Here is a 15,300-nt window from a genome sequence, read left to right on the forward strand (position 1 = left end):
ACATTTATTTATTTGCATATGTTAAACCAGCCTTGCATCCCAGGGATGAAGCCAACTTGATTGTGGTGGATAAGCTTTTTGATGTGGGGTTCAATTCGGTTTGCCAGTATTTTATTGAGGATTTTTGCATCGATGTTCATCAGGGATATTGGCCTGAAATTTTCTTTTTATGTTGTATCTCTGCAAGATTTTGGTGTCAGGATGATGCTGGCCTCACAAAATGAGTTTGGGAGGATTCCCTCTTTTTCTATTGTTTGGAATAATTTCAGAAGGAATGGTACCAGCTCCTCTTTGTACCTCTGGTAGAATTTGGCTGTGAATCCGTCTGGTCCTGGACTTATTTTGGTTGGTAGGCTATTAATTACTGCATCAATTTCAGACTTTGTTATGGACCTATTCAGGGATTTGACTTCTTCCTGGTTTAGACTTGGGAGGGTGTACATGTCCAGGAATTTATCCATTTCTTCTAGATTTTCTAGTTTATTTGCAGAGAGGTGTTTATAGTATTCTCTGACGGTAGTTTGTATTTCTGTGGGATCAGTGGTGATATCCTCTTTATGATATTTTATCACGTCTATTTGATTCTTCTCTCTTTTCTTCTTTACTAGTCTGGCTAGTGGTCTATCTATTTTGTGGATCTTTTGAAAAAACCAGCTCCCGGATTCATTGATTTTTTGAAGGGTTTTTCATGGCTCTATCTCCTTCAGTTCTGCTCTAATCTTAGTTATCTCTTGTTTTCTGCTAGCTTTTGGGTTTGTTTGCTCTTTCTTCTCTAGTTCTTTTAATTTTGATGTTAGGGTGTTGATTTTAGATATCTCCTGCTTTCTCTTGTGGGCATTTAGTACTATAAATTTCCCTCTACACACTGCTTTAAATGTGTCCCAGAGATTCTGGTACATTGTGTCTTTGTTCTCACTGATTCCAAAAACATATTTATTTCTTCCTTCATTTCGTTATTTACCCAGTAGTCATTCAGGAGCAGGTTGTTCAGTTTCTGTATAGTTGTGTGGTTCTGAGTGAGTTTCTTAATCCTGTTCCAATTTGATTGCACTGTGGTCTGAGAGACTGTTGGTTATGATTTCTGTTCTTTTGCATTTGCTGAGGAGTATTTTGATTCCAATTATGTGGTCAAGTTCGGAATAAGTGCAATGAGGTGCTGAGAAGAATGTATACTCTGTTGATTTGGGGTAGAGAGTTCTGTAGATGTCTATTAGGTCTGCTTGGTCCAGAGCTGAGTTCAAGTCCTCAATATCCTTGTTATTTTTCTGCCTCATTGATCTGTCTAATATTGACAGTGGGATGTCAAAGTCTCCCACTATTATTGTGTGGGAGTCTAAGTCTCTTTATAGGACTCTAAGTACTTGCTTTATGAGTCTGAGTCCTCCTGTATTGGGCACAGATATATATTTAGGATAGTTAGTTCTTGATGCATTGATCCCTTTACCATTATGTAATGCCCTTCTTTGTCTCTTTTGAGTTCTGTTGGTCTAAAGTCTGTTTTATCAGAGATTAGGATGGCAACTCTTGCTTTTTTTTTTTTTTTTTTTTTTTTTTTGGTTTTCCATTTGCTTGGTAAATATTCCTTCATCCCTTTATTTTGAGCCTAAGTGTGTCTTTGCAGGTGAGATGGGTCTCCTGAATACAGCACACTGATTAGTCTTAACTCTTTATCCAATTTGCCAGTCTGTGTCTTTTAATTGGGGCATTTAACCCATTTACATTTAAGATTAATATTGTTACGTGTGAATTTGATCCTGTCATTATGATGCTAGCAGGTTATTTTGCGCATTAGTGATGCAGTTTCTTTAAAGTGTCGATGGACTTTACAATTTGGTATGTTTTTCTAGTGGCTGGAACTGGTTGTTCCTTTCCGTATTTTGTGCTTCCTTCAGGAGCTCTTGTAAGGCAGGCCCGTTGGTGACAAAATCTTTCAGCATTTGCTTATCTGTAAAAGATTTTATTTCTCCTTCACGTATGAAGCTTAGTTTGGCTGGATATGAAATTTGGAATTGGAAATTCTTTTCTTTGAGAATGTTGAATATTGGCCCCTGCTGTCTTCTGGCTTGTAGGTTTTCTGCTGAGAGACTCGCTGTTAGTCTTATGGGCTTCCCTTTGTGGATAACCTGACCTTTCTCTCTGGCTGCCCTTAATATTTTTTCCTTCATTTCAACCTTGGTGAATCTGACGATTATGTGTCTTGGGGTTGCTCTTCTCGAGGAGTATCTTTGTGGTGTTCTCTGTATTTCCTGAATTTGAATGTTGGCCTGTCTTGCTAGGTTGGGGAAGTTCTCCTGGATAATATCCTGAAGAGTGTTTTTCAGCTTGGTTCCATTCTCCCTGTCACTTTCAGGTAATCAAACGTAGATTTGGTCTTGTCACATAGTCCCATATTTCTTGGAGGTTTTATTTGTTCCTTTTTATTCTTTTTTCTCTAATCTTGTCTTCTCGCTTTATTTCATTAAGTTGATCTTCAATCTCTGATATCCTTGCTTCTGCTTGATCAATTCAGTTATCTCCCCCTGGATATTACAAACCATGTTATAGGGAGGTGGACGCCCCCCACGATATGGGGAGTAATATCACACCCCTCTCCCCACCCTAGATATTACAAAACATGTCATGGGGGTTGGACACCCCCCGGTGATATGGGGAGTAACATCACCCCCTTTCACCCCACTGGATATTATGAACCATGTCACAGGGGGGTAAACACCTCCATGATATGGGGAGTAATATCACATCCCTCTCCCCCCCTGGATATTATGAACCTTGTCATGGGGGGTGGACACCCTTTGCCATATGGGGAGTAATATCACCTCTCCCCTAACTGGATATTATGAACCGTGTCACAGTGGGGGAAAAATCCCCCATGATATGGGGAGTAATGTCACCCCACTCTCACCCCCTGGATGTTATGAACCATGTCACAGGGGGGTAAACATCCCCCACAATAGGGGGAGTAATATCACCCCACTCTCCCACCCCCTGGATATTACAAGCCGTGTCACAGGGGGGTAAACAACCCCCATGATAGGGGGAGTAATTTCACCCCCCTCCTCCCCCTAAATGTTAGGAACCATGTCACACGGGGGTGGACACCCCCCATGATGTGATGTAGGGAGTAATATTACCCACCTCTCCCACTCCCAATATTACCAACCATATCGTGAAGGGTGGACACCCCCCACAATATGGGGAGCAATATCACCCCACTCTTCCCTGCTGGATATTACAAACCATATAACAGGGGGATGCAGACACAAGGCATTAACGATATTTTGAGTAATATTATCTTTCCTTTTGAACATTATGAACAATATGACAGAGGGGTGTACACCTCCTGCGATATTGGGAGTAATGTCATCCTCTCCCCCACTGGATATTAGGAACCATATTACAGGGGGATGTATTCCCCTTCAAGATTGGAAGGAAGATCATACTTGCCCTCCCTAGATATTTGAAACAATACCATAGGGGGTTGTACACTTTTACGATATTGGGAGTAATATCATCCTTTCTCCCCCTGGAAATTAGGAACAATATCACAGGGGTGGTGTAATCCCCTGAGATATTTAGGAAAATATTATCCTCTCCTCCCCTCAATATTAGGAACAATATTACAAGGGTGGTGTAAAGTACCTGCCAAATTGGGAAAAATACTATCCTCTCTCTCCCGTATATTAGAAACAATAACACAGGGGGAATGTACACCCACTGCCATATTGGGAATAATATCATACTTGCCCCACCCCCTGGAAGTTAGGAACAACATCACAGCTGCGGGGGGACACTTTTACGACATTGGGAGTAATATCATATTCTCTCCCCCTGGAAATTAGGAATAATATCACAGAGGTGGTGTAGACCCTCTGCAATATTTAGGATAATGTTATCTCCCATTCGATATTAGGAACAATATTACAAGGGAGGTGTAAATTACCTGCCAAATTGGAGGTTATACTCTCCTCTCCCTCCCTGTATTTTAGAAAATATAACACAGGGGAAATGTACACCAGTGCAATATTGGGAGTAATATCTTCCTCTCCCCACCTGGATATTAGGAACAATAACATGGGCGGGGCGTACACCCCTCTCGATATTGAATGTAATGTCATCCTCTCCCTCCCTTTTTATTACGAACAATATTCCAGGGAGGTGTACAACTCCTGCAATATTGAAAGTAGTATCATCCATTTCCCCAAGGATTTTAGGAACAACATCACAGGGGTAGAGTACACCTGCTGCGATTTCGGGAGTAACATCATCCTCTCATTGCCTGGATATTATAAACAACATCACAGGGGGGTGCATACACCCTCCGATATTGGGAGTAATATAATCCTCTCCTTCCCTATATATTAGGAGCAATATCACAGGGGGTGGTGTAAACTTCTTGCGATATGGGAAGTAGTATCACTCCCCTCTCTCGCCCTGGATATTACGAATGGTATCACAGAGAGGTGGACACCCTTTGCGATATGGGAGTAATATCACCCCCCTCTCCCGCCCTGGATATTATGACATATCACAGGGGGGTGGACACCCTCTGAGATGCGGGGAATAATATCACCCCCTTCTCCCTTACAGGATATTACAAACCATATCACAGGGGGTGGACACCTCCCACGATATGGGGAATAATATCATCCTCTCCCCCCTGGATATTAGGAACAATATTATAGGGGGTTGTACACCTCCTGTGATATTGGAAGTAATATCATCCTCCTCCCCATGGATATTAAGAACAATATCATAGGGGGGATGTACACGCCCTGTGATATTGAGAGTAGTAATATCCTCTCTACCACGGGATATTAGGAACCATATAAGGGGAGTGTGTACAATCCCTGTGGCATTGAAAGTAATATTCTCCTCTCCCCCTTTGGATATTAGGAACTATATCATAGGTAGGGTATACACCACCCGCGATATTTGGAGTAATATCATCCTCTCGCCCCATGGATATGAGAAACAATATCACAGGGGAGGTGTACACCCCATGTGATATTGTGTGTAATATCATTCTTCCCCACCCCCTGCAATATTGGGGTGTAATATCATTCTCTCCCTTCCTGGACATTATGAACAATATCACTACTAAGTGATATATTAGGAGTAATACATCCATATGATATTATGATGAATATCACAGGGTGTACACCCACTGTGATATTAGAAGTAACATCTCCTTAAAACATTAGGAAGAATATCATACACCAATTGTGACTTTACAAGTAATATCTCCCAAAAATGTTACAACTAATATCGCAGGGTGTACACTCTCAGTAATATTAGGAGTAATATCTCCCTAGAATATTACAAATACACATGGTGTACACCCACTGTGATATTAGGAAGACTATCACCAGGTATACACCCACTGTGACTTTAGAAGAAATATCTCCATAAAATAATACAAAAATATCACAGTGTATACAGTAATATCTCAGAATATTACAAATAATATCACAGGGTGTACACCCACTCTGATATTAGAAGTAATATCTCCTTAGGATATTATGAATAATATCACAAGGTGTACACCCACTGTGATAATAGGAATAATACCTCCCTAGGATATTACAAATAATGTCACAGGCTGTACACCCACTATGACATTAGGAGTAATATCTCCCTAGGATATTATGAATAACATCACAGATTTTACACCCATGGTGTGCACCCACTGTGATATTAGGAGTAATACCTGCACAGGATATAACAAATAATAGTACAGGGCATACACACAAGGTGTACACCCACTGTGATATTAGGAGAAATATCTCCCTAGGATATTATGAATAACATCACAGAGTGTACACACATGGTATACACCCTCTGTGGCATTAGGAACAATAACTTTCTAAGACATTACGCATAACATCACAGAATGTACACACATGGTTTACACCCACCGTGACATTAGGCATAATATCTCCCTTGGATATTACGAATAACACCAAAGGGTATACACACATGGTGTACACCACTGTGATATTAGGAGTAATTTCTCCCTAGAATATTATGAATAACATCACAAGGTGTTCATTCATGGTGCACACCCACTGTGATATTAGGAGTAATATCTCTCCAGGATATTACAAATAATATCACAGGGTGTACACCCACTGTGATATTAGAAGTAATGTCTTCCTAGGATATTACTTTTCATATTAAAGGGTGTACATCCACTGTGATATTGGGAGCAATATTTCTCTAGGATATTACGAATAATATCACGGAGTGTATGCCCACTGTGATATTAGGAGTAATAATTCCCTAGGTTATTATGAATAATATCACAGGATGTACACCCACTGTGATATTAGGAGCAATATCTTCCTAGGATATTACAGATAATTTCAAAGGATGTGCACACGTGGTATATATCTACTGTGATATTAGGAGTAATATCTACCTAGGATATTACAAATAATATCACAGGGTGTACACCCACTGTGATATTAACAGTAATTTTTTTAGGTTATTATGAATAATATCACAGAGTGTACAAACATGGTGTACACTCACTGTAATATCAGGAGTAATATCTCCGTAAAATATTAGGAATAATATCACAGGATGTACACCCACTGTGATATTAGGAGTAATATCTTTGTAGGATATTACAAATAATATCACAGGGTGTATGCCCACTGTGACATGAGAAGCAATATCTCCCTAGGATATCAAAAATAATATCACAGGGTGTACAACCTCTGCATCCCGGGTTCTAAGGGATTCTCCTGCTTCTGCCTCCTGAGTGGCTGGGATTACAGGTGCCCACCACCACGCCTGGCTAATTTTGTATTTTCAGTAGAGATGGGATATCACAGTGCTGGTCAGGCTGGTCTGAAACTGTTGACCTCAGGTGATCCACCAGCCTCGGCCTTCCAAAGTGCTGGGATTACAGGTGTGAGCAAATGTGCTCGGCAAAGAGCTATATATTAAATAAATTTGGAAACATGGCTCCCATATTTGAGTATGCATTTACTTTTATGAAGAAATTATGTCAGAAAACCTAAGGATGATAATAAATATGAAAAGTAACTGGCATGTAAAAAGGTCTTTTGATTAAGAACTATAAGGTTCAATTTCATTTTTAGATAATGTGATCCTAGCTCTTGTATAGTGCTTATAAATATTCTACATCAAAGGAATTCTACATCAAAGGAATTTGTAGCAGTGTCAGAATAAAATCAAGTGTATTTCACTGCTTCTTAATTTTTAAATTAGACTGAGTTTGTTTTCTTAGAGAGAGAAGATTTTTTTTTTTTTCTGAGAAGAGTAGGCCATATTTTACTGAGATTTTACTGAGATCTTGGATTTGTTACATATTATGTTTTGGTCTTCTAACATTCTCCAGTGGATTTTCTCTAAAGTATGTATGCACAGAAAGACTTGAATAGCAAAAAAGTAAATCATGTAATTCTGAGATTTTTGGGTTTGTCACAACTGAGAAATATTGCTGAAGGTGTATGATCCTCAAGTGTGAAAATGTTCCTCGTGAATTGCTTGTATCCAAAATATACACACGGCATTAAGTGCTGGTTTTTATCTTTTGTTTTTCCAATCCTTTTTTCTTCTCAAGGTGTCCAAGTCACACAGAACCACAGAATCTTACAGGTGTCTCAGAATTCCTTCTCCTGGGACTCTCAGAGGATCCAGAACTGCATCCAGTCCTCGCTGGGCTGTTCCTGTCCATGTGCCTGGTCGCGGTGCTGGGGAACCTGTTCATCATCCTGGCGGTCAGCCCTGACTCCCACCTCCACACCCCCATGTACTTCTTCCTCTCCAACTTGTCCTTGCCTGACATCAGTTTCACCTTGGCCATGGTCCCCAAGATGATTGTGGACATGCAATCGCATAGCAGAGTCATCTCCCACGCGGACTGCCTGGCACAGATGTCTTTCTTTGTCCTTTTTGCATGTATAGATGACATGCTCCTGACTGTGATAGCCTATAACTGATTTGTGGCCATCTGTCACCCCCTGCACTACCCAGTCATCATGAATCCTCACTTCTGTGTCTTCTTAGTTTTGGTGTCTTCTTCGTCAGCGTGTTGGATTCCCAGCTGCACAGTTGGATTGTTACGATTCACCTGCTTCAAGAATGTGGAAACCTCTGATTTTTTCTGTGACCGATCTCAACTTCTCAACCTTGCCTGTTCTGACTGTGTCATCAATAACATATTCATACATTTAGATAGTACTATATTTGGTTTTCTTCTCATTTCAGGGATCCTTTTGTCTTACTATAAAATTGTCCCCTCCACTCTAAGAATTCCATCGTCAGACGGGAAGTATAAAGCCTTCTCCACCTGTGGCTCTCACCTGGCAATTGTTTGCTTGGCAATTGTTTGCTTATTTTATGGAACAGACACTGGCGTGTACCTGACTTCAGCTGTGTCACTATCCCCCAGGAATGGTGTGGTAGCATCAGTGTTGTACACTGTGGTCACCCCCATGCTGAACCCCTTCATCTGCAGACTGAGAAACAGGGGCATTCAAAGTGCCCTGTGGAGGCTGCGGAGCAGAACAGTCTAATCTCATGATCTGTTCTGTCCTTTTTCTTGTGTGGGTTAGAAAGGGCAACCACATTAAGTCTCTACATCTGCAAATCCTGCCCCCTTCCTCACATTATCTTTGTTGCTTGATGGCTTTTATTCCTTTCCACATTTCCTATGTGAATATTGCTTTCTTTGTTATGCCTTTAACTGGAATGGGTGAGTATTCTGGGAACCTTTGTTTAGCATAAACCTCATGACTGAATCCTCTATACCTAGGTGGCCTCCTTTAGTTTCTGAGCAATAACCCTGTTGTCCAGGTGGAATAACAACCATCTTTTTATATACAGGAAGTCCTCACTTCATTTTGTAATTCCCTGAAAATTGACTTTCTGGAAACAATGTACAGCAGGTCCTCCAATACCATTGGTTTGTTCAAAGTTGTCTAGTTCTAATGTTGATGAGGAATACATTGGCTTCACTCTACATAATTTTGCTTAAACGTGCAGTTTTCAAGAGACTATCAAAAATGTTAAGTAAGGAATACCGTGTACATCAAATTCACATCCTTTCCCACAGTTCGTGTGGAATTCCTTTATAAACTGCTTCTAGGGAATCTATTTAGGCAGGTTATGTGTAGAGATCCACGTCACCGCTCCTCAATCTTAGCTTTGACTGAAATCACCTGGGTAGCTTGCAAATGAGGAGGCCTGAGTCTCATTATTTAAGATTCTGATTTACTTGCACCTGTGTGGGTATGCAGATTTTTTTTTTTTTTTTTTTTAAGCAAAAGAGATGGTTCCAATGATGAAGTTCCTGGGGGGATCAAGCTCTGATGAGTAAGAATAAAACTTAATTGTAATATAATTTCTTCAAATGTTATCTTCAAATGCATTGTACTTCAACACTATAAAAAATTTTTATTATGCTGTTTTTCTTACCACTTAGCATTTTCATTTTACATTTGTTGAAGTTACAGATTTATACACACATTGATTGCTGCTTTATTTCACACTTGTACATATATAAAATGGGAAATAGAAAAGAATAAAATGGTCACAGTATCCCTAAAGTTTCTCATTCTGAAACATTTTTAAAATATTTGTCTTTAATAAGTTTGTTTCAATTAAGAAACTATGGTATACACACACAATAAAGTATTATTCAAACTAAAAGGAATAAAATCCTCTCCACTGCCGCAAAAATGGATGAGATTGCAGGTCAGTATATTAAACGAAATAAGCCAGGAGCAGAATGACAAATGTTACATGTCCTCACTTATATGTAGGAACAAAAAAGAAAACCTTGACCAGGTGTAGTGGCTCATGCCTGTAATCCCAGCACTTTGGGAAGCCAAGTCAGATGGATCACTTGAGGCCACAAGTTTGAGACCAGCCTGGCAAACATGGTGAAACCACATCTCTACTAAAAATACAAAAATTACCTGGGCATGGTTGTGCATGCCTGTAGTCCCAGCTACTTGGGAGGCTGAGGCTGGAGAATTGCTTGAATCTAAAAGGCAGAGGTTGCAGTGAGCCAAGATCTTGCCTCTATACTCCAACCCGGGCAACAGAACGAGACTCCAACAACCACATACACACAAAAGGAGTCTCATGAAGGTGGAGATTATAAAGGTGGTTAGCAGAGGCTAGAAAGAAAAAGGGTGGGATAGGGAATGAAGAGAAGTTGATAATTGGGTACAAAACACAGAAAGATGGAACAAATGAGTTCTAGTGTTTGATAGTACAGTATGGAAATTTTAATTCACAAAAACCTCTTGCGTATTTCCAGATGGCTTAGAAAGAAGCTTCCTAACTTTCTCATTGTGATGGTTTTTAAGTTATTCTCTTTCTCCTCCAATTACACCCTTCTATACTCTTCTTTTTTAGGCTAGATTGGAGCTCTTGAAATCATCCTGTATTTTTATTTATTTATTTATTTATTTATTTATTGAGAAGGAGTTTCATTCTTGTTGCCCAGGTTGGAGTGCAATGGCATGATCTTGGCTCACCACAAACTCCGCCTCCTGGGTTCAAGCAATGCTCCTGCCTCAGCCTCCCTAGTAGCTGAGATTACACACCACCACGCCCACCTAACTTTTATTTTTAGTAGAGACGGGGTTTCTCCCTGTTGGTCAGGCTGGTCTTGAACTCCCAACCTCAGGTGACCCGCCCACCTCGGCCTCCCAAAATGTTAGGATTACAGGCGTGAGCACCCACACCCAACCCATGCTACATCTTTACCTGTTGTCTGTTGTTGTTTGTTTGTTCTTGATCCCAGAAATTACTTCTCACATATATGTTCAAATGGTTTTTAACATGAGTGCCAAGAAAGTTCATTGGTGGAAATGCAGCCTTTTCAACAAATGGTGTTGGAGAAGCTTGATTTCCACATGCAGAGAAATGAAGATGGACCATATGTCACACCAGATGCAAAAACTAACACAAACCAGATAAAAGACCTAACCCCAAGAGCTAAAACTATAATATGCCTAAAAGAAAATGCTGGCAAAACCTTTATGACATCAGAGTGGGCAATGCTTTCTGGGATATGACACCAAAAGCATAGGCAACAAAAGAAAATTAGATTCCTTGGATTACAGCTAAATGAGAAACACTTTTCTGCATCAAAAAACACTATGAACTGAGTGAAAAAATAACCCATGGATTAGGAAAAATATTTGCAAATCATATATTTGAAAAGAGGCTGATATCCATAATATGCAAAGAACCGCTAGAACTAAACAACAAGAAACCCAAGGCATCCCATTAACAATGATCAGAAGACTTGAGTAGACATCTCCCTAGGAAAGATATACCAATGGCAAATAACCATATAAAATGACATTCAAAATCACTAATCATAGGGAAGGGCAAATCAAATCAAAAATGTGATAGCACACATTAGGATGAATATGATAAACAAACAAGCAATGGTGAAAATTAGAGGGAAGTAGGAATGCTCCAACATGATCAGAGGGAATGTAAAACTGCAGGAACAGGGAAAATAGTATGGAGTGTACTTGAAAAATTAGAAACAGAATTATCAGATGATCCTGCAGTTGCATTTGTGGGTACCTACCAAAAAGAATTAGAAGCCAGGAGTGGAAGAGATATTTGTACACCCATATTCATAGCAGCGTTATTCACAGTAGCCAAAATGTGGAAGCAACCCAATGGTCCATGGACAGATGAATGAAAAAGCACACTGCAGCTCATTCATACAATGGAATTCAGCCTTAAAAAGGCAGGCACTTCTGGCCAGTGCGGTGGCTCACACCTGTAATCCCAGCATCTTGGGAGGCCAAGGTGGGCGGATCACCTGAGGTCAGGAGTATGAAACCAGCCTGGCCAAAACGGCGAAAGCTCATCTCTACTAAAAATGATAGAATTAGTTGGGCATGGTGGCACACGCTTCTAATCCCAGCTACTCAGTAGACTGAGACACAAGAATTGTTTGAACCCAGGATGTGGAAGTTGCAGTGAGCCGAGATCGTGCCACTATACTCCAACCTGGGCTTTGTCTCAAAAAAAAAAAAAAAATTAAACATGGTATGATTCCACTTACATCAAGACTCTAGAGTAGTTAAACTCATAGAATTGCAAAATAGAATGGTGGCCCCCGGGGTGGGGGGGTGAGAGAGAGGAATGGAGAGTTTATAATATGGGTACAATTTCCATTTTGAAAGATAAAAATGTTCTGGAGATGAGGGAGGTGATGGTTGCTAAACAATGTGAATGTACTTAATGTCATTAAACTGTAAACTTAAAAATAGTGGAAATTGTAAATGTTTATACTGGCCATTCTACATGAAATAATATATATTTATAATTTTTAATATTTCAATGTGGTATGTTTTACCATAATAAAATATGAAAATTAAAGCAATTGAATCTTTAAAAAGAAAAGAAAGAGGCGAATAATACACACAGGATTTCTGCTGATTAGAGGAAGAGCCCAAAAATGGATGCTCATTTTTCTCCTCTTCTTGCTGCATTATTATGAGGAAATCGTTAGAGATGGGCGAACTTCGGTGAATTTGGCTAATGAAGAGCTCTGTGCCTTGAGCCCCCGAGGCCATGGAATAATAAATACTCAGTCTGTACCTCCAGCCCTGCAGTGTGAGGTTCCAGTCAGGTGGGCTCCACACCTGTCACCTGCATCAGGAGGCTCATGTCTGACCTTGTCTTCTTGCCCGGCTTGAGGACGGAGTCTGAGCCTCCATCGTGCACCACGCAGGGAAGACAGTGGACCGGTTCTCCGTGGTCGTGGCCCGGCAGAGGGGAAGCGCAGTTCAGTGAGTGCTGAGGGACGCTGGGGAGCCTTGTTTTGTTTCCTCGTCCTCAGGACAAACAGAGGAGTGCGGTGGGCAGATGGGAAGAGACCAGTGTGCAAACTGTCAGCTCAGCGGACTGTGGGGTTTCTGTTTTTGGTTGTGGTGGGGGTCTCAGAAATCTTATTCAAAATTTTGGTTTCCTCCCACACTGGTTGTCCCTTTCATGGACATCTCACCCATGATAGCAGCAAATGAGTCCCTCTAAACTATTCCTTAAGCACAACATAAAGATTATGAAGGTGATGATGAGGATAAAGAGGATGATGACAGACACCATGGCATCATGAACCCTTACTGAAGGCTTCCTAAATACCAGGCTCTGAGCTCTGTGGTCTATGCAGCTTCTTTCATTTCATCCTTGTAGTCTTCTCCCAGTTATTAGTGCACATTTCATTATTATTTTACAGACTAGAAAAGAAGCAATGCATTTTCATATAACGTACCAGATCATGAAGTCGAAAAGGGTGAAGTCCCATTTGAACCAGGCAGTCTAAGTCCAGACACCTAAGCTAAGGACAGGAGTTATGTCTTACATGAATTTTAAAACAAGCCCCACCTATTTGAGTAAGCAATTACTCCCTTGAGGGAGAAAAGTCAGAAAACATAATGTTGAAATCACTAGAACATAACTGGCATATGGAAATATTTTCTGATTATGAACTGTCAACTTTAATTTCATTTCCAGATGGCATGGTCTTAGCTGTTATACAGTGTTTATAAATGTTCTAAATCAAGGGAATTTGTGGCAATCTATTAGAATAAAATAAAATATTTGAGTTCTTAATTTCCTTTAATTAGGATAAACTTTTTCTTAAAGTGAAGAGAATGTTTTTATTACATATTTTTCTTCTGAAAAGATAGGCTGTATTTTCTAGCAATTACGAATTTGTTGTATATGATGATCTGGTTCTCGGAACATTCTTGAATCTAGTGTTTCTAAGGCAGGTGTGTACAGCAAGAAGTGAATAACACAAAAATCAATCATGAACGCATTATAAGGCAATTGAGTTTGTCACAACTGCAAAATATTGCTGATTGTGGATTGCTCTGAAATCTGGAAACATTACTTGTGAATTGCTTATATCCAAAATGCAGACACAGTGCTGGGTGTTGGTTTACTTGTTTCTGATTTTTCAACTCTCTTTTCTACGCAAAAGGTGTCCAAACTATACAGACCCACAGAATCTAACAGATGTCTCAGTAGTCCTCCTCCTAGAACTCTCAGAGGATCCAGAACTGCAGCCAGTCCTCGCTGGGCTGTTCCTGTCCATGTGCCTCATCATGGTGCTGGGGAACCTGCTCATCATCCTGGCTGTCAGCCCTGACTCCCACCTCTACACCCCCATGTACTTCTTCCTCTCCAACCTGTCCTTGCCTGACATCAGTTTCACCTCCACCACAGTCCCCAAGATGTTTGTGAACATCCAACCTCCCAGCAGAGTCATCTCCTATGCCGGCTCCCTGACCCAGATGTCTCTTTTTGCCGTTTTTGGAGGCATGGAAGAAAGACATGCTCCTGAGTGTGATGGCTGTAAGACTGGTTTGTAGCCATCTGTCACCCTCTATATTATTCAGTCATCATGAACCGGTGTTTCTGTGGCTTCCTAGTTCTGTTGTCTTTTTTCTCAGTCTTTTAGACTCCCAGCTGTACAATTTGGTTGCCTTACAAATTACCTGCTTCAAGGATGTGGAAATTCCTGATTTCTTCTGTGACCCTTCTCAGTTCCCCCACCTTGCATGTTGTGACACGTTCACTAATAACATAGTCATGTATTTCCCTGCTGCTGTATTTGGTTTTCTTCCCACCTTGGGGATCCTTTTATCTTACTATAAAATTGTTTCCTCCATTCTGAGGGTTTCATCATCAGGTGGGAACTATAAAGCCTTCTCCACCTGTGGGTCTCACCTGTCAGTTGTGTGCTTATTTTATGGAACAGGCATTGGAGGGTACCTCAATTCAGATGTGTCATCTTCCCCCAGAAAGGATGCAGTGGCCTCAGTGATATACACGGTGGTCACCCCCATGCTAAACCCCTTCTACAGCCTGAGAAACAGGGATATTAAAAGTGTCCTGCGGTGGCCGCAAGGCAGAACAGTCTAATCTCAGTATCTTGTTATCTGTTCCATTCCTTTTGTAATGTGGGTTAAAAAAGGCAGCAAGGTGAAATATGAATAATATCACAGGGTTAACACACACTGTGATATTAAGAGTAATATCTCCTCCCTAGGATATAAAAAAATACTATCACAGAGTGTACACACATGGGGAACACACACTGTGGTATTAGGAATTGTATCTCCCTAGGATATTACGAATAATATCACACCAGGTGTGTACACTCACTGTGATATTTGAAACAATATCTCCCTAGGAGATTACAAATAATAACAAAGAGTGTACATCCCATGACATTAGGAGTAACATCCTTCTAGTATATTATGAATAACATCACAAGGT

The 15,300-nt window shown here is 40.4% G+C and overlaps 2 pseudogenes; both read left to right on the forward strand.

Moving 5' to 3' along the window:
* The window catches only part of LOC700275 (olfactory receptor 7E24-like), a 49,576-nt pseudogene extending 41,030 nt beyond the window's left edge, over positions 1–8,546 (forward strand).
* Positions 8,547–9,710: 1,164 nt separating this feature from the next.
* LOC700411 (olfactory receptor 7E24-like) lies at positions 9,711–14,943 on the forward strand (annotated as a pseudogene).
* Positions 14,944–15,300: the final 357 nt, after the last annotated feature.

Source organism: Macaca mulatta, chromosome 14 (assembly GCF_049350105.2).
Source record: "Macaca mulatta isolate MMU2019108-1 chromosome 14, T2T-MMU8v2.0, whole genome shotgun sequence".
Taxonomy (NCBI): Eukaryota; Metazoa; Chordata; class Mammalia; order Primates; family Cercopithecidae; genus Macaca; species Macaca mulatta.